We start from the raw sequence: 18,067 nt of genomic DNA on the forward strand, positions 1-18,067 counted from the left end.
TCAGAATCACCGTCCAGGCACCTCAGTGTGGCTGCTGGAGTTGTGAACGCCCGTACTGTGGCCAGGAGCCCAAGAGGGAAGCGGGTGGCCGGGAGGCGGCTGGTCCAATCCTCCTGCCCTGCCCTCCCCTGGTCACATGGCCCCCCCTTCCTCCAGATCCATCCCACCTCACCACCCTCCTGCACAAAGGCTCTTTCTGCTTCCCACCGGGGCGGGGGGAGGGGGCAGGCGTGGACATGGGGGGCAGGCAGTGCGAGTCACAGTGGTTCAGGGACATGGTTGGACTTTCTTCTCAGTCCCCACTCAGCATCTCCTATGCCCCCAGGTCTCCTCCATCAGAGGAACCCTTCTGGAGGCAGGGAGGGACACAGGTGTGTGACCCCCCTTGAGGTGAGTGGGCTGTGGTCCTATGGATGATCTGGGAATTCCAAAGACCCTGAAAACCACAGCAGTGTGGTCCAGAAGGGTGGCCAGGTCATTGGGGCTCAGCAGTGACTCATCTAAAGCTTGGCAATAGCAAGAGGACTGAATCATTAAAACAATACCTATAATATGCTGGACTCTTTGCAGTTAGAATCAGGGTCACCCCTGTTCCAGCACTGGACATGCCCTGGTATTTCCAGGGACAGCTCTGACCTGGCAAAGGTTTTATGAACTGAAAGGAGACGGAGTCCAGGTAAATCTTACAGTTCAGTAGTGTCCCAGGCAGTGCTTTCGGGGGCATCTCCTACGCACCTCCCCTAGGTTCCTTTCCTAACGTCTACTAGTTTGATGTAGAGTCCCTGTTGACATGCAAATGCCACCCAAAGTGAATGAAATTATCAAAGCCCGAGAACTGGATTGATAGGGGGAGTCTGGGTAGAGAGTATGGGGACATAGACTTTGCAGGAAGGGAGTGGAGGCAGTCGTGCCATGGAAGAGAGATTATGGCACCGAGGGGGTAAGACCAGCGTCCTGACTTCACCACTTCACCCTGTACACTTAGATTTCACTTCTGTTCTGCCATATTTGGAGAAGAGAAGAGATGCTTTTGAAAGACTTTTTTTGAGGTCTTGGACAACTAGTCAACAAAAGGATAGGCTGTCCCAGATTTCCTAGAGGATTCCAGGATTCCCAGGAGGGCGGACCTGTCACAGAGTGGACAGGTGTCTTGGGTCTGGATCACCTGCCTCTCTGAGAGATGTGGGAGTCTAGAGAGCACTGCCCTGTGGCCACATGGAGGTACAGGCTCACAGTTCGGGTCACCCCAGGAATAGGACAGTCATATTCCTCAGGAATGGAAAGGAAAGGAGCTTGTACTAAAGGTACTTGTCTCCTTAAAAAAAGGACATTTGCTTCTTCACTTTTTCAGGGAATGTTCTGCAAAGGAGACCAGACAGGGCTGGGCTACATTTGTTCGGTAGGACCAGCATTTTCCTATTCTCTGAGCCACTAGTTGGGTCTTCCAGGAGATGGGATTCTAGAGGTTGGGGAGTGGGTATGAAAGCATTAAGGGTCCTCTGAGACTTTCCCAGACCTCTTTCCCCAGTTCTCTTGAAGGCTGCCAACTTTCCCTTTTAATTTTTTACTCACAAGAGCCAAGAGTCTGTGTTCTTCCATTTCCTCCTGACTATCCAGCTCCCTGAACTTCCCCACTTCCCAGCCATGCCCTCTTTCCAGAGGGATCGCAAGACATGCTGTCCTAGGGCTGTTATTCTTAGTGTGGGAGGTCAGGTCACAGGGAAAGGGGCCTCTCGGTTCCCAGGCATTTCTGCCAAAAGAAAACAGAAACGCCATGGCGGAGACTTTGGACAGCCAGACTGGAGAAGAAGAGGTTGGCCATGGTGTGGGTCAGGTGAGGGTCAGCTGGAAATCATGGCTTTCTTGTTGGCTTCCCAGAATCATTTCTGAATATACTAGAGCCTTGGAGGCAGAGGGAGACTGTTCTCTCCCATTTAAGTCACATGTTATGAGCAGGAAATAACCAATTCCTTCTCAGGTTCTTAGATGTTATTCACAGGGCAAATGGAGAAGACTGAGTTCTAAAGAAGGGAGGTAAAGAGTGAAGACCCCAAATGAACTGTAAATATGCATGTGTTTTAAAATTCAAGTTTGGAAAACACTGGGGGAGTCTCTCTCGACGGGAGTACCCTCTTTGTGGGGAGAGCTAGTTCAGAAGGGAAGGGGAGGCAGGGTCAAGGAAGAGAAGGGAGAGAAACAGGCGCCAGAGCAGAGTCCAGGAAGGTTCAGCATCTAGCCTAGAAAACTTGGTAACGAAACATTACTTGGGTGTGGGGGCAAGAGGACAGATAGGGAGGGGGAAGGCTCAGCGCTCAGGAAAGGAAGTTGAGTTGGAGTCTTCTCATTCGCCAGAGACCTGAAACAAAATGGGTAAGCCGGCCTGGTCTGCAACGCCTCTGAGAGAGGAGAAAAAGGGAAGGAAGGCAGAGAGTAGGGCAAAGGCCAGGATAAACACACAGGTTAGTTAGCTGCTGAGCACCAGGGGAAGGCGGACACCGAAAGGGACCCTGCCAACCTCCCGGTTGGGCATCGCTCATCACCCTTTCTCTGGGACTTCTTTGTGTACGTGTAGATGGAGGGAAAACACACACCAGTCCACTGCTCCTTGACCATGGCCCTCTCCCAACCTTCCATGGCAGGCTCTCACTGGTTGGGCTCTCGCAAGATTAATGCCTCAGGCCTCGCCCTTGCCCTCACCAGGCTGTGCGGCTGAGACTTTTGATCCAGGCAAGCTACCTGGGAGACCCAGTGCCAGGGCCTCCACTGGCTGCAGAGACCCAATCAGTTGCCTTATTGGACTGTGCTTGAGGAGATTTACACATAGCTAGAATGCAGGGGTGAGGGAGCATGCCAAAGGGGGCGGGTGACAGGATCCCTTTAAGAGGCATATTTTTACTCCAACCCGTCCGCCCACCTTCCCCGCTCCTCTGTCCCACAAGCCCATCAATTCTCTAAGCTGGACCATGAAGACGGTTTCAGATCCAGCTTTCAGCTCTTTCCTCCATCCACCTCCTCCTCCCACTCTCAACAGTCCTTCTTCCCACCCCATCCACACCCATCCCCAGAAACAAGGTGATCTCCATTTAGACACCTGGCCAAATCCTTAAGTGGGCAGGGCCTGGAGGAATATTTTTTCCCCTGCACTCTCTGGAGTGTAAGAGCTTAGTGCTCTCTCGCTCTCTCTCTCTCTCTCTCTCACACACACACACACACACAACCTGTTTTTGCCTACCTCCTCATTTGCTGGAAACCACAGGTAATACAGATTTTGGGGGTGTAATGGAAGAAGGAGGGTGGGAAAAAAGTCATAGGCTTTTTCTCTTAGGAGATCAGTTTGACCTAGACCCGGTTATACCTGTCATTCCTTCTTTCCCTGGTGATGAGGTCCCAAATGGTAGAGTAGAAATCAAGGTTAGGGAAAGGGTTTTCCTTGCCCTCCCTGAAATGGTTAACCAAACCTCTTAATGTCCAACTCCCCAGAGTCAAGCAGGGCTGATCACCCAGATGGTATGGTGTTTTGGAGGTGAGAAGGCTTTCCCTTGACATCCTTAAATCCTGCAGATTTAGTGGGTTTTCCCCTTTCAAATTCCCAGCCTCTGGGGATGAGTTTAGAAGATGGACCTCTTCTCTGGCCTTCCTGGGAATGCTCTTGTGTGCATCCACTCAGGCTGATGAGTGGCTACCCCTGTGATCTGCAGTTGCTTAGACCCTCACTCAGTATGACCCATTCTCCTGAGTGCTGCTGACCCTCCACTCACTGGTTGAGGTGGGTTGAGAACATGCAGACAAAACTGATATTAACTTTAGCAAATCATTATTAGAAAGGACAAATTGTCACAAAACACCATGTTAGGCATTTTGAATGCACAAGAATTGTGGATTTTCCTCTTTTTTGGATTCTCTGTGCCCTGATTCACCTCCATCCTTGAAGCTATTCTAAGTTGAAAGAGGCAGTATTAAGGGCATGGTCTCTGGAGGTAGGTTGTCAGTTCAAATTCTACTTCTGGCGCTAATAAGCTGGGTACTCTTGAGCAAATAACTTCACCTCTTTGTGCCTCAGTTTCCCCACCTGTAAAATGGGAAAACTATAGGGTTACAATGGGGATTACATGAGACAATACATGTAAAGCACTTGGACTTGTGCCTGGCCTGAAGTAAGCTCTAAATAAGTCTGGATGACTGTCAGTGTTAACTCGAGTTGATCTACCTCTCTCCTAGTTAAGCAGGATTCACAGGGTCCATTTTGGGGGTGGCACTGAGTAGAAGGGCAGGCAAAGCCCAGGTGTGTGGAGGAAGGAGGGAAGAAGGTTCTGGAATCCTGAGCTTACCTTTCACCAGCATCTAGGGCCTTTTTGCCCATCTTGAGGCACTAGTGAGTAGTGTGCTGTCTGGAGACTCTTGAATGAAATCTGGCTGGTACTATTTTGAGACTGATGACAGTTTGCAAGTTGTCATGACTAAATTTTGTTAGATACAGGGTCATGTGCACAGTTAACTGCCAGGTTCTGAGAAACCACTATTTTCACTAGGGGAGACCCAGGCCCCCCTCCTTCCTGGAGGGCCGGGAGGACAGGAGTGGGCTGCCAAGCGGGCCTGTTTCCCACCTCTGATCCCGGGGAGCAGGGCTGCTGCGGAGAGGATAGAGGCACATGCCTTTGCCCTTGAATTCTGGATTCTCAGCTCCTCCCTGCCTGGCGCAGAGGGCTCCTCTGTGATCTCAGAGACAAAACAAACTTTAAAACAGATTGGTGGTGAGAACATATCACAGGAAAATCCGCGCACCTGGGAGCCTGTTGTGTGTTCTTGGGGATTTTGAGGTAAGGGTTCTTTTGTTGTTATCACTTGTTTTTTTTTCCTCTTCTCTATCCCTGCCTGCCCATCTTCAGAATCTACCTCTGATGGTAAAGCGAAAGAACCCAGAGGAGGTGATGAGGAAGCCTGCCTGGCCCCGATGGGGAGGCTGACCTGGACTTTCAGTCCCTCCGGGGGTGCTTACTTCCAGGGACCCCGAGCCCCACACAGTGTTGCCAGGCTCAGTGTCAACGCGAGAGGCCTGAGCCTAGAGGAGAGGTGGAGGTGCTGGGATGGGGACAGAGAAAGGCCAGGAAGGAGGAGTGTCAGAGGGAGGGAAAGGCCGACTGGCAGGTCGCAGAGATGCCAGAGAAGCAAAGGGACTGAGGAATCACATGAGAAGCAGAAGGTGAGAAGGGCAGGGATGGGGAAGGTCAGAAGCAGAGGGAAGGAGGGAAGGAGAAGTTGGGAAAAGCCACACAGGTGGTGGGAAGTGGGGAGAAGGAGAAAGGAGTACGAGGGGGGAGTGGAAGGGAGCACGAGAGGAGGGAGGCAGGAGGTACAGTCCCAGAGGCAGGCCCAGGGCCTCGCAGGGGAAAGCAGGGAGTCCACACAAAGCGGGAGGAAGGGTCATGCCACCTGGGGGAGGCAGGGCTTAAAATGGAAGGGAGGGACCCATGATGGCTCATCCTCAACCCAGGGTTAGGGGGTCTCTGAAGGAGAACAAGAGCCCCTGCTTGAGTCAGCAAGCAGGTGAGAGAAGGTACATGAGGCAGGAGGCTGAGCAGAGGCGGTTGGTGTGGCCGGGGAGGCAGTGTCCAGTTCCTTGGAAGCTCTGGTCTCTCCTGGGGCCCGGGTGGTGGGACTGGGACGTGGGGGAGAGCGAATGAACCAGGGAGAGGTGCTGAATGCCGCAGGCAGCTCGGCAGTGGTGCCAAGAGTTGATCTCATGGCATCTCATGGAACACAATGGTAACCGACAGCAAGCAGAGATAATAGGACTTGTGTTACGTTAGGCTGTCCTTTAGACATAACAGTAATCACGGAGATTAGTGGCGTCTAACGGAGAAGTCATAACGGGGGCACACAGCTGCCCCAGGCCCCTGGCAGCCTGGGAGGGAGCAAGGATTCTGCCTTCCTCTGTCAGCTCCTCCCCTGTGATGCGCTCATTCGGGGGCTCCGGGAGGCTCAGGCTGCACACACACGAGGGGCAGGAGCAGGCTGCAGGCCAGGGTAAGGGCCTGGGTCCGCACCCCTGGGGAGAGGAGGCCCCAGGTGGGTGGTGGTGACAGGGCTGCTCTTGACATTGTCGGAGGAATGTGCACTTTGAACTAGACACCTTCTGCTCCAATTTTTTTTAATTGAGGTTTTTCCTCCCCAGGAACGTTTTAAAGGCCCTCTTTCATTTCTTTCTCTCACCAGCACATAATGAGCACTTACTGGATGCCTGGGACTCCACAAGACTGAACGGGTCTCACACTGGCCTCCTTCTCCCCTGGGAGCAGATGAAAACTGGGGGTTATTGGCTAAGCTGCCTTTGGGGACCTCAGAAGGTTCTTTCTGGGCCTCAGTGTGCCAGGGGTAGGCGGCTTCCTGCTGCTACTGAGCTGCTTTCTGCAAAGGTCTCCTCCGGGACCAGGGTGCTGGGTGGATGCGTCCCTGCGGTGGGGCAAGGCCGGCAGACACAGTGCAATGGATGCAGACAAACTGCGGCTCAAGTAAACACCATGGACACTCTTTGAAGGAGAAGGGAAGGCAGAGAACAGCAAGCACCGGGAGCGGGTGAATGAGGAGGAGCCGTCCCACCCCGCTGCTCCAGGGCTGGACTCCGACCTGTGACAGCCCTCTGCCGGCTGCCTGCCTTGAATCCTCTCTCCTCCAACCCAGCTGGGAAAGCACTCCAAACCCAGATCTGACCGGTCCCCTCCAAGCCCTTCCTGACTGAATGGGCTGAGCCCTCCTTAGTGAAGGGGCAGGTACGGCCCCCCTGCAATTGCGAGAGGCAGCACGTGCACCCACTTTAGTGAACGAAACGGGAATGCACTGAGCTCCTGCGCTCGCTTCCAGAGCTATGCCTGGAGTTGTGCGGCAAGTTCCCAGAGCCCCCCCTTCTCTGTCAAACAGGAACAGTCACGGGCTCGGCGAGGACAACCTGAGTTGGCACAGGACGCGTACAGTGCCCGCTGCTTGCTGCCATCCCTCCCACACCGCTGCGGTTTGAGCACTCCGTGGGAGGCCGCCTCTCCCGGCCTTGCTGGTGGCCTTCCTGCACGGCCCCCTCCCCTACAGCGGCGGCTGGGGGCTGGCCGAGCCGCAGGTCCGCTGGGGCAGCGGTGACCCCGAGCCCCGCGGGTCTGGGGATCCCTCTTCCCCCCCCAGACGCGGTGCGTTCTGGTTTCTTTCTCAGTGGCAGGGATGGAGAAGGGAACCACAGTGTACTTTCCGCTGGGCTTCTTTACACAGTGTGAATAATTTTCCACATTAAATAATTAAGTGTAATAGCTAATACCACCCTTCCCACACAAAGGCTTTAGCCAAGTCATATAATTATTTTTTATCATTCATAGTGACTTTCAAGCTCTCAAGCGCCAGGCAGGAAAGAAACCTGTCACAATGTTGCAACAATATGCAAATCCCTGGGTGCAAGAGCCACGGTGGGGAGGCCCCTCCCAGACAAAGCCCATTTGTGCCTGTCTGCGTGCACTGTTTGGCATCAGGTACCCTGTGGACATTCCACAAATAAATAATAATCAGGGTAATGCCAACTCACCAATCAGGCTGCTAAGAAGCAGGCAGGAGCTACACCCCACACAGCAGGTGCCTCTTGACTCTGCTGCTGCCAATGGCCGGGGGGGGGGCGGGGGGCGTTGTTACATGTCACCCCCTTGCTGCCTCCCTTCCTTCTCTTGCCCTTTCTACTCCTTTGAATGAAACGCACATATGTGGTGAGTTTCTGGGTTGAGGGGGTTCCCTTGCTGGTGGGAGACACTGGTTTCTTAATAATTTGGGTAAGCAGGTTTCAAATGTTTCAAGAATTAAATAAGAGGCTGAATGGAGTCCTACCTTAGCCTAAGGCATTACTTCTCACTCTGGGGCGCACACTGCCCTCTAGGGGGTGTTTGGGAACCTGCGGGGGCACCACTAAGATTCAGGGTGGCAAAACTGGCATTTAGTAATGGGTGGGTGGGCAAGGATGCTAAATGTCCTGCCAGGCATGGGACAGTTCTGCCTAATGAACTGTGGTGTGTCCTGTATGACTTTTGGGAGATTTGCCACATGCAAATAAGGCTCATCGGTTATAATTTATCTTAAGTTTTTATTCCAAGGTCTCCTAACTCTGCTCTTTCATTAACCTCTATTTTTTTTTATGTGGAATGAATTCTTCTACTAAATACAGACTTTTCCCATTACATTAAAATTCAGGGATTTTTATATTGCATATATATATGCACACACATAATGTAAAAATATATATAAATATTCCATTACATTTATATATATAAGTATGACATTATGTGTATAGATGTGAATTTTGTATACATAAAGTTTTAAGTTTCCTCTGATTTAGGAAAATTAAGGAGGTATTACAAAGTACTTGTTACAAAAAGGGAACTTTAGTTCTAAAAGGATCAAAGACCACTAGCCTAAAAGGATGTCTAAGTTTCTATAGAACTCTTAAAAGGAAATATTGCTTGCTCTTGGGGTTTTTTAAAGTTAATTCTCCAGGTTGGTGAGGAAATAGAAAGTCATTCAATCCAAGAGCCATTCATACTTCTAGTTTAATTTACGCTGAGCCTTGGTCATTAATGGGCCCCTGAACAGGACCTACCCACAGTGTTCCTCGGATAAGCATTCTCAAATGCTCTCCTAGCACACACAGGCCAGGTTTTCCCGGGGTGGCGCCGCCCCGGGCACTGCAGAACCTCGCGCGCCCTCGGCCCTGCCCACTCAACCCTCAATGCTGGCTTTGTCTCCCTGGATCAATGTGGTGCCTCTGCAGATTTCCATAGCTGGGTTCTGTGGAACACTAGTTCTGGGAGATGGTAACTGGCTCTTCAATGAGACAAGACAAACAAACCAAAAAACAAGGCTTCAGTCCTCTAAAAAGGCTGCAAGTGTTGAATCTCCGGGCTTTAACCTGGGGCGATCTCAGAGTGCATCATGCATGACAGGCTCGGGGTCCTGCACCGAAGAAACCTGTCTAATTACACTGAAGGCAGGAGTTCCCTAGTTTAGGTGGCCGTGTCCTGCCGATCGCCACTCCAGATGGCAGCTCCCCAGGCATTAGCAGCCACACCCTTGGCTTTCCATTTCTGCTTCTCTCTCCAGCAAGTTCTTGGGGGTGACCTGGGGCGGGTGGGGACTGAAGGGGGTTTCCTCATAGGATGTTAGAGCTGTTAGAGGGGCTGGAATCATTTCTGTGGGGAAGGAAGCAGGGTTCCTCAGTTTCCCCAGGGGGTGCTGTCTTATTGACGTGACATATCCAGAGTGCCTGACAGGTACCAGGTGTTCCTGTATTAGCATCTGGAGGCATATAAAGGTGGGTAAGAGGCAGTTCTGCTAAAACACTATCCTGACCTTCCCTGACTCCTCTTCTCACCCTCACACCCTCTTCACCATCAGACGATGTTGCGACACTGCCCACCTCCACCCATCCTCCGCGGCTGTCACCTGCATGTCCAGGAACAGACTCCTAACTGCTTCCCCCCTTCGCCAGTACCAGTGCGTGTTCTTCTCTAGGCCATCAGCATGCTGGTTCAAAAACATGAATCTGATGATGTAACTCCCACTAAGGCCCTGCTTAGTCCAGGTCCCGAAGGGCCTTTGTCCTCTGACCCCTCCTCTTGCTCACTGCTCTCAGTTCCCAAAATAAGCTCAGCTCGCTCCTGCCTCAGGGACTTGGCTTTCCACTCTGTCTGAAAGGTTCTTCCGGCTCCTTTTCAACCTCCGGGCCTCAGTTTACCCGGTACATTCCTGACTACCTTATCTGAAATAGGTGTCTCTTCCCCCAGTGGTGCTGTCCCTGTGGGGGCCTATTTCCCCCAGCATAGCACTTGCCCTATTCCGTAGCCCCTTCGTCTCTGCACTACCCCGTGAGCCCTGTGATATACTACCATGTCTCGACATCATCACCGAGGTGCTCAATAACCATTTATAGAAAAAAAGATGGAAAAAGCAGTACTAACAAGTAGAAATTACAGAGGGGCACATTTCAGTTCAATATAAAGAAGGATTCTCAACCGAGCTGCCTGAAGAAATCTTATGGCAAAAAGGAAGAAGGCTTAGAGATTTCTGCATTGATGGAAGATCGATGATCTTAATGGTTTTATCTGATATTAATATTCAGACTCTCTTTTCCTTGTTCTCCAGTTTCATAATTTCCATCATGCATGCAGGCGTGCATGCATTAAACTTTCACCGAATGCCTCTCATGGGACACAGAAATGCCTTCCAGGAATTTGGCAATCTAATTTTTGTCTCCACATCTTGCAGGTCTTCCCATTTCAAGTGCATGTGCATGTGTGTATGCACACACATTAATATGTCGGCTTTTAGGTGTAGTCACCTATCAAAGGACTGTCTCCTCTCCTGAAAGGATCTGTCACTTCAGGTTTGGAAGGGAAATCCAGAAGGTGCAGACCAATGCAGGGAAACACAGGAGTCAAGGACAGAATGGGCGAATGAGGGGGCAAGGGGATAAGGGGCCTCAGAGGAGGCAGAGGACATGGGAATGGAGTGACTATCAGTTTACAGAGGCTTGTTACTTGAGAATGGCTTGCTTTCATTTTGTCTCCGGTCTGCTTATAAGGAAGAATGTGAACACTTGCTGAGGACCCATTACACGCACAGCAACATCTCAGCTTGCTCATATTTGTTGTGTCAATGAGTGGATAGAGATTGGCTCTTGAATCACCTACACCTGCATTAAAATCCCCCAAAAACAACAACAAAAAATCAGCTCTGCCATCTTGGACACATTACTTAGCTTTTCTCTGACCTTCAGTTTCCTAAATACCATAATGCTTCTCTCATGGATTAATTGAGGTAGTGATTGGAGAAAATCTAGTGTAGGGGCGCCTGGGTGGCTCAGCCAGTTAAGCGTCTGCCTTCGGCTCAGGTCATGATCCCAGGGTCCTGGTATCGAGTCCCACACTGGGCTCCCTGTTCAGCGGGGAGCCCGCTCCTCCAGCGTGTGCTCTCTCCCCATCTCTCTCTCTCTGTCAAACAAATAAAATCTTGGGGCGCCTGGGTGGCTCAGTCGTTAAGCGTCTGCCTCCGGCTCAGGTCATGATCCCGGGGTCCTGGGATCGAGCCCCGCATCGGGCTCCCTGCTCCGTGGGAAGCCTGCTTCTCCCTCTCCCACTCCCCCTGCTTGTGTTCCCTCTCTCGCTGTGTCTCTCTCTGTCAAATAAATAAAAAAAAAAAAAAAAAAAAAACAAAAAAAACAACAACAAAAAAAACAAATAAAATCTTTACAAAAAAAGAAAATCCAATTCTTCAGATATTTCCTTCCCTCCTTGTTTCTGAGTGTTTCTTAATTTAAGGTATTGGAACTGATACAAAATGGGTTCATGTGTTTATTCGCTGCTTCTTAAGTAGGAACAGGAGTTCCAGGCCGAAGAGGTTTTCCAGGGATGGATGCGATGGTAAACTGGGGACTCTACCAGACCCAAGAGTGAGCCAAAGTCAGGGAGGGAGGTCTGTTCTTAAAAAGGCGAAGTGAGCAAGGCTGCACTCACCAGCCTGCTTGTGGTCACCGTGGTGTCCCTGGTACCTGCCTGCCATGTCAGCACTCAATATGATATTTGCTGAGCTGTTGGTGAACTTTAGCCTGCAGCAAAACACTAGCCCAACAAAACACAGGCAAAGAGTTCTGGAAATAAACAACGTGAAGAAAGACAAGGCCCAGGGACAGAGAAAGAGAGGAAATGGTCAGCAATGGAACTCCAATCTTGTCCCAGGAATGGGGTTTTTTTTTGTCACAGGAAAAGGTGTTAGTAGCATGGCTTATGCTGTCTTATACAGCCCAGCTTCAAGGATGCATCAGGACGAGCCTTGAAATTGTATTACGGTATTAGGCAGAAATCTGTGTGAAGGGATAGAATCAATAAGCTCAGGATGAGAGAAGACAGAACACCAGAACTGCAAAAGGACCAACTTTAAAATGGTAATGGACAAGAAGAGCATGATGAGGCAGGAGGTTCCTTTCTTCAGAGTTAGAGGGCTGGGTGCAACCTCCCCAGGCTGAGGGACCCTGCCATGTTCCATCTAGACGGCACTTTCCTCAGAAGCCACCAGTGCCTTTTAGACATTGCTATGACCTGCATGTTTGTGTCCCCCATCCCCCATGTCACATGCTGGAATCCTGGTGACCAAAGACATGGTGTTAGGAGGTGGGGCTTTGGGAGGAGATGAGCTCATGAGGGTGGAGCCCACAAGAATGGGATTCCTGCCTTTTTTTTTTTTTTTTTAAGATTTTATTTATTTATTTGAGAGAGAGAGAGCACAGAGGGAGAGTGAGAGGGAGAAGCAGGTTTCCCCCCGAGCAGTGAGCCCGACGTGGGGCTTGATCCCAGGACCCCGGGATCATGACCTGAGCCGAAGGCAGATGCTTAACCAACTGAGCCACCCAGGCACCCCTGGGATTCATGCTTTTGTAGAAGAGCTCCCACAGAGCTCCCTCACCCCTTCCACCATGTAAGGACACCGTGAGAAGGCGCAGCTGTAAACCAGGAAGACGGCCCTCACCAGAGAAGGTAACCATGCTGGCACTTCAATCTTGGACTTCCAGCCTCCAGAACTGTGAGAAAGACATTCTAGTTGTTGGTAAGTTACCCAGTCGGGGGTATGTGCTCTAGCAGTCAAAGAGATGGATGGGGACAGCACCTTACTCTGTCTCCCACGGTCTGCTAAGCTGGTGTTCCTCCTTTACAGAGCCATGGAGCCATGGAGAGAACTGCACGTAGAAACTATAACCCTACCGGCCCACCCCCAACTCATTCCCTGACACAGGAGGGAGATAGGCTTCCTGGTTCTCAATCTACCTGAATTTTCTCCCTTGCTGGGGAGTGGATGATTAAGCAAAGAAAGTAAAATTTCTTGGTAAAGAAGAAAGCCTTGCAAAAATGATTGCCTCACACAGAGATGTATGTCTAGCTTGTTGGCAAGTAGTGCAGTTAGAGCCAGAGGTAAAGTTGGAGAAAAAGTAGATTTTAGCCGGCAACGTAATTATCTGGCAAAAACGAACCAAGTTTCTAGAAGATATTCAGCTTTCAAGAAGAGGAAATGGCTCTGGTTTACCTTCTTTCCTACCGGTCATTTTATTTCCACCTTCCTTCTCCTGGTCCATTACTGGGCTATAAAGAAAGAGTACTGAAATTCCTGTTGGCCTGTGGAAGGGCATTGGGTATCAGCATCCCTCCTCGCCGGGGGTGGGGAGTCTCGTCCCCAGGGGCAGGCCCAGGCCCAGGCCTGATGGAATCCTGCCTGTAGGGTCTTCTGGGCCCCTCGGTTGCTGTGCTGGTGCATCTACAGCAATTCTGGCCCTGCCATCCTTCTCACTCTATCTGCCTGGGTTGTCCCAGGGCCCCTGTGGGGTTGCTCAGGGGCTTGTGGCAGCTGACAGACCTCCTTTGCTGATTGGCAGCTTCTCTAACACCAGCTCATGTGTCCCTTTCTCCTGTGGCTCTGATTCAGTCAGAGTTGGCAACACTTTGGAGCCTATCCTTTGGCATGCCCCCCACTTGGCTCCTTTGGCGGACAGCGAGCACATCTGATTTTGGAAGCCAATGAATACATAGTCCAGATATGACATCTACAGCCTGAGTAGGAAAGTAGGCAGGGCTCACGTTTGGTAAAAATGGCCTCTCTTCCCTCGGTCAGAAAGGCAGATCGGCTACTTGCCTTGGGGCTTGTGTCATCACTAAGACACTCTCCCAGCTTCTCCTTCTGCCTCATGAGTGTCAGAACCCTGGTCCCTTTCCCCGGGGGCAGCTTGCTTATGAAGGACAAGGGCTCCAATGCCTAAAACAGTGGGTCCAGGCCTGAACAATCTGGACCCTCAGCTTCAGAAGCCCCCTTTACATATGTAGAGGGCACGGGTGCCCCTGGGGACCCCAAGCAGGCATCTTTATGACATCTTCAGGCGGTGTGTGGAAAGCTATTTGCCAAAGGGAAACCAGATGCTGGATCTTTTCTTTTTTTTCTTGGTCAGACAGAGAGCGAGAGCGAGAGTGAGAGAGAGCACAAGCAGGGGGAGCAGCAGGAAGAGGGAGAAGCATGCTCCCTGCTGAGCAGAGAGTCCGATGCAGACTTGATCCCAGGACCCTGGGATCATGACCTGAGCCAAAGGCAGACGTGCTTAACTGACGGAGCCACCCAGGCATCCTTAGATGCTGGATCTTTAAGGAAAGGAACTTCTAGGCATGGATAGAACTGACAGAGTAGACTGAGAAATTGGACTGCAGAATTTCTTTGCAAGTCTTATCTCTGAATGCTTCCTAGCCTTCCAGCTCCCCATTCCAGCTTTCCCTCTGCCTGTCCATATGTGAACCTAGTACCCCAGCCTAGCCTGCATCTGTCCCTTTTGCCACAAGCCCTGTGAAAAGAAATTAGCTCCATCTTGATCACGCCCTTAGGATATCCCCCAAACTCCCCTCACCTTGGCAGGGCCTCTGCCCACCCACGTTGGGGTCAACAATCCTTCCCAAGAGAAGAATCATTCCTAAGAACAACAGAGCGTGCAGAGAAAAGATTGCTCTGGGGACCATCGGAAGCCATGGGATCCCCTGCACCGTACAGGCACAATCAGCAATAAGAGGAAGGCTGCCTTTGGGCGTGGGAAGTCCAAGGCCAGCAGCACCCCCTCTCAGGCTTGGAGACTTGCAAGATGCAGAGCTGGCTGGCCCTGCACAGTGCTGATCACGAAGAGGGCCACTGGAGAACCTCTTAACGGTTCCTTCTCATAGCCTCATGGCTGCTCATGCGGCTGGGACCACAGTGAGGCTGTGCCCAGTGCCAGGCGATGGGGCCTGACAAGCATTTGACCTCCATGGTCCTGAGCAGCTCTGGTTCTCAGAGCATCTCATTAGCCAGGCTTCCTTCTAGTTCTGACTCATCCCTTGCTCCTGGCCAAGGGAAGTGTGCATGGGCCACAGATGGACTCCTCGGGACAACAGACTGAGGGAAGGAGGAGCTGCTTTCTTTGTCGGCCAGTGCCTCCAGCCTCACCCTCTTTCTGCTTCTCTGCCCTCCGAGAAGCAGCCAAGCCTTCATTGCCCTCATGTCCTCTTTCCGGAAGGGTAACAGGGGCTACAAAAAGTCCCCAGAGCAGAGACAATATGGTGGCTGCTGAATTACTGCTCCACTGTTATCTCACACTATGAAATGTTGGCCAAGTTCTCTGTGTTGGGGGCAGGGGACAGGAGTCCCAGCCCAGACAGTTACAAGGCATGCTGGAGCCTAGCAATAGAAGCCAGGGCAGGGTAAGAGTGCCAGGCAGGGCCGAGCTGGAGAAAGGATGTGGCTGGAAGGCTGGCATCTCCTCGGGAAGTGACGTCAAAGCTGTCGGGAAGCAAGTCTCTGGCCAGCAACTGAGATGCGCAAGGATAAGGTTCTACACCCTGAGGAGGGGTCAGGCAAGAACCGGGTATAGGCTGAGGGCTCTCAGATTTCAGTTTCACTAGGGCACTAAAGCACTGTCAGGAAACCTAGTCTGAAGCCCAAAAGACTGGGAAGAAGTGTAGCTGGGTGCCCCAGGGATCACCAGGGACACAACCCCTAGAAGCAGACTAATTCCGGACTGCACCTGCCAGGGCACTTTCTCCGCCTCCCGTAGGGCCTTCCTGAACTCAGAAACTGGGTGGGACAGGATCCACAGGGAAGAAGCCTCAGCACTTGCAGCTGACAAGGACCGGGGAAGTCCAGGGATGACAGAGAGGGCTGGCCAAGTCAGGAGAAAATCCACATTGTGGGATCCCAGAGCAAGAGACTGTCTTACCCTGTCAAGAGGGCTTCCACCATAAGTCACTTTTTGGCAGAAAACTAAAAGCTGGAGAGAGAGTGGGGAGGGTGAGGTAAACCATCTGGCTTCATGAAGCCAGAGCAGCTGGGCTGAAGAAACCAAGACAGACAGAGGACAGCAGAAGCTGGGAATATTATGGGAAAGAAGCAGTGTCCAGAGCTGTGCTGCCCAACACAGCAGCAGCCGGCCACATTTGGCTATATAATTTTAAATTAATTAAATATATTTGAAAAACCAACCCTTGGCTCTACTAACCACATTTCAAGGGCTCAACAGCCACAGAAGGCTAGTGGTTATATTGCAGACAGTGCATATGGAACATCGCAGGAAGTTCTATTAGACAGAGCTGGTCCAGAGACCTCACTTCATCCCCTAGGTTTGAAATGCCTTGGGGCCCTAATTTGTCCTGCAACATGAAAGCAAGTCCCAAGGCTTTGGCTGCTCTTATTCAAGAAGGCTGAGGTGCCAGGAAGGTCAATGAGTGATTTCATTTTGGTTCTGTTCGCCTCTCAGTCTGGGAGAAAGCTGAAAGGGAAGACCAAGGTTTTGATCACAGGGAGCTGCCAGGGTCAAATCCCCTCCAGCATCCTCCCCTGGGGGGAGATACGGAATGGGCAGCAGCCAAGGGGCACGAGATACCTCTCAGTAATAGCAGACCTGCTTCTTCATCCCTCCATGACCCATGTGAAAGTTTATAGGGAGCAGAGCAGTCAGGAGCCTTTCACTGGCGGAACTCCTGCCTTCCTGGGGCAAACCGACTTCTGCTGAGGAGGGCAAGCCTGGAACCCCTCTGCTCCCTCCTCCCCTCCTCATTGTGCTTGCTGAGTCATCGTCAACAGCAAATCCCAGCCAACCAAGTGACATCATCAGCCCTTCTGGTACTAAAACCTGTAGTTAACAGTGGAGTATCTGTGCCTGGCACTGCTTCCCGAACCAGGTTCTTGCCTCTCTCTCTCCATGGTGATGTCAGAGCTGCCCAAGTGGGCTGAAGCCTTGGGACCACCCAGGGTCATCCTGTCAGCCAGAAAGGGTTTGCTGGTGGCTTCCCTTTCTCCTGCCATTCTCACCTTGGGTAAAGTTCAATCTGGAGTTTTCACTGGGATTGTACAGAATCTATGGATCAGTTTGAAGAGAACTTACATGTTTATAATATTGAGTTTTCCAATTCATGAACACAATATATTTCTCAACTTACTTAGTTTTCTTTAGTTCCTTTCTATGAAATTTTATAGTTTTCTCTGTAGAGATTTTTGACATTTTTTATTAGATTTATTCCTAGGCATTAGATATTTTTTCAGTACTTATCATAAAGTATATCTTAATTTTTTTTCTGTCTTTGCTGATGCTTTCCAATTCCCTATAGGAGAACAACCCAGTTATCTAGTTACCTTCAGACAATTCTAACCAGGACTTTTCCATGCTGACCAACTTGGTCCTACACATGTAGGACTCAGGTACCATTCAGTGTCTCTTACTCTAGGGAAGGGATCTCCTCTGGTTTGCTATTAGGTGTTAAAATCAATACTACTATTACCTACTGCATTCTGTTCAGACATCCCCACAGATCCCTGACGTTTTGGTGGGGGACTGAATTGCTCTAAACTGGTTTATACTCACCCATAGTTTTTGGTGTGTTTGGAATAGAGTGTCAACTTAAGGAGTGGGACAGTTGGATTTAGGGCAGGGATTTACTTGAGTAAAGTCATTTTCCATGGTATGGTGAGGAGAACAGAAATGAAGAACTTGGCAACATCAATCACCACGAAGACAACAAAAGAATGAAACAAGGTACAAAGTGACTAGCCAACCAACTGACCAACCAACCAATCACAGAGACTGAAAGGATAGAGAAGAAAAGTCAAGCACTGAGAACTTCCGGTAATGTTTCCCTGGCTACGGTTGATGCGTCTTCTACATCCTTGCTGCCTAACTGTCCTTTTATACATAATGCTTACAAGTGCAGACTCGTTCATATCATATATAAAGAATCATGCCAGTGAAATAAAAGGTGCTGAAGAGAATCTCAGTTAACGGTGAGATATGAAAGCTGTTCTGTATTTCAGAAGCTGCTGGTGCTTGGGCCACACCCAGCCAGATATTTCTACCAGGTCTTCAAGTCATTTTTGGTTTGATTTGCTGCCTGAAATGTTGGAGGATGCTTTTCCTGGGGTCTATTCCCTAAATGAAGAACATAGCTTAATGAGAAACCAGGGCACCCTGCTCTCCTTAAGTCCCAACTGGTCAACCTTCTTT

General features: G+C 50.6%; 1 protein-coding gene across 9 annotated transcripts in view; it reads right to left on the reverse strand.

Annotated features, from left to right (window-relative positions):
- The window catches only part of CACNA1C (calcium voltage-gated channel subunit alpha1 C), a 649,893-nt gene that overhangs the window by 76,770 nt on the left and 555,056 nt on the right, over positions 1-18,067 (reverse strand). The window lies entirely within an intron of this gene.

The sequence above is a fragment of the Halichoerus grypus genome, chromosome 6, assembly GCF_964656455.1.
Source record: "Halichoerus grypus chromosome 6, mHalGry1.hap1.1, whole genome shotgun sequence".
NCBI lineage: Eukaryota > Metazoa > Chordata > Mammalia > Carnivora > Phocidae > Halichoerus > Halichoerus grypus.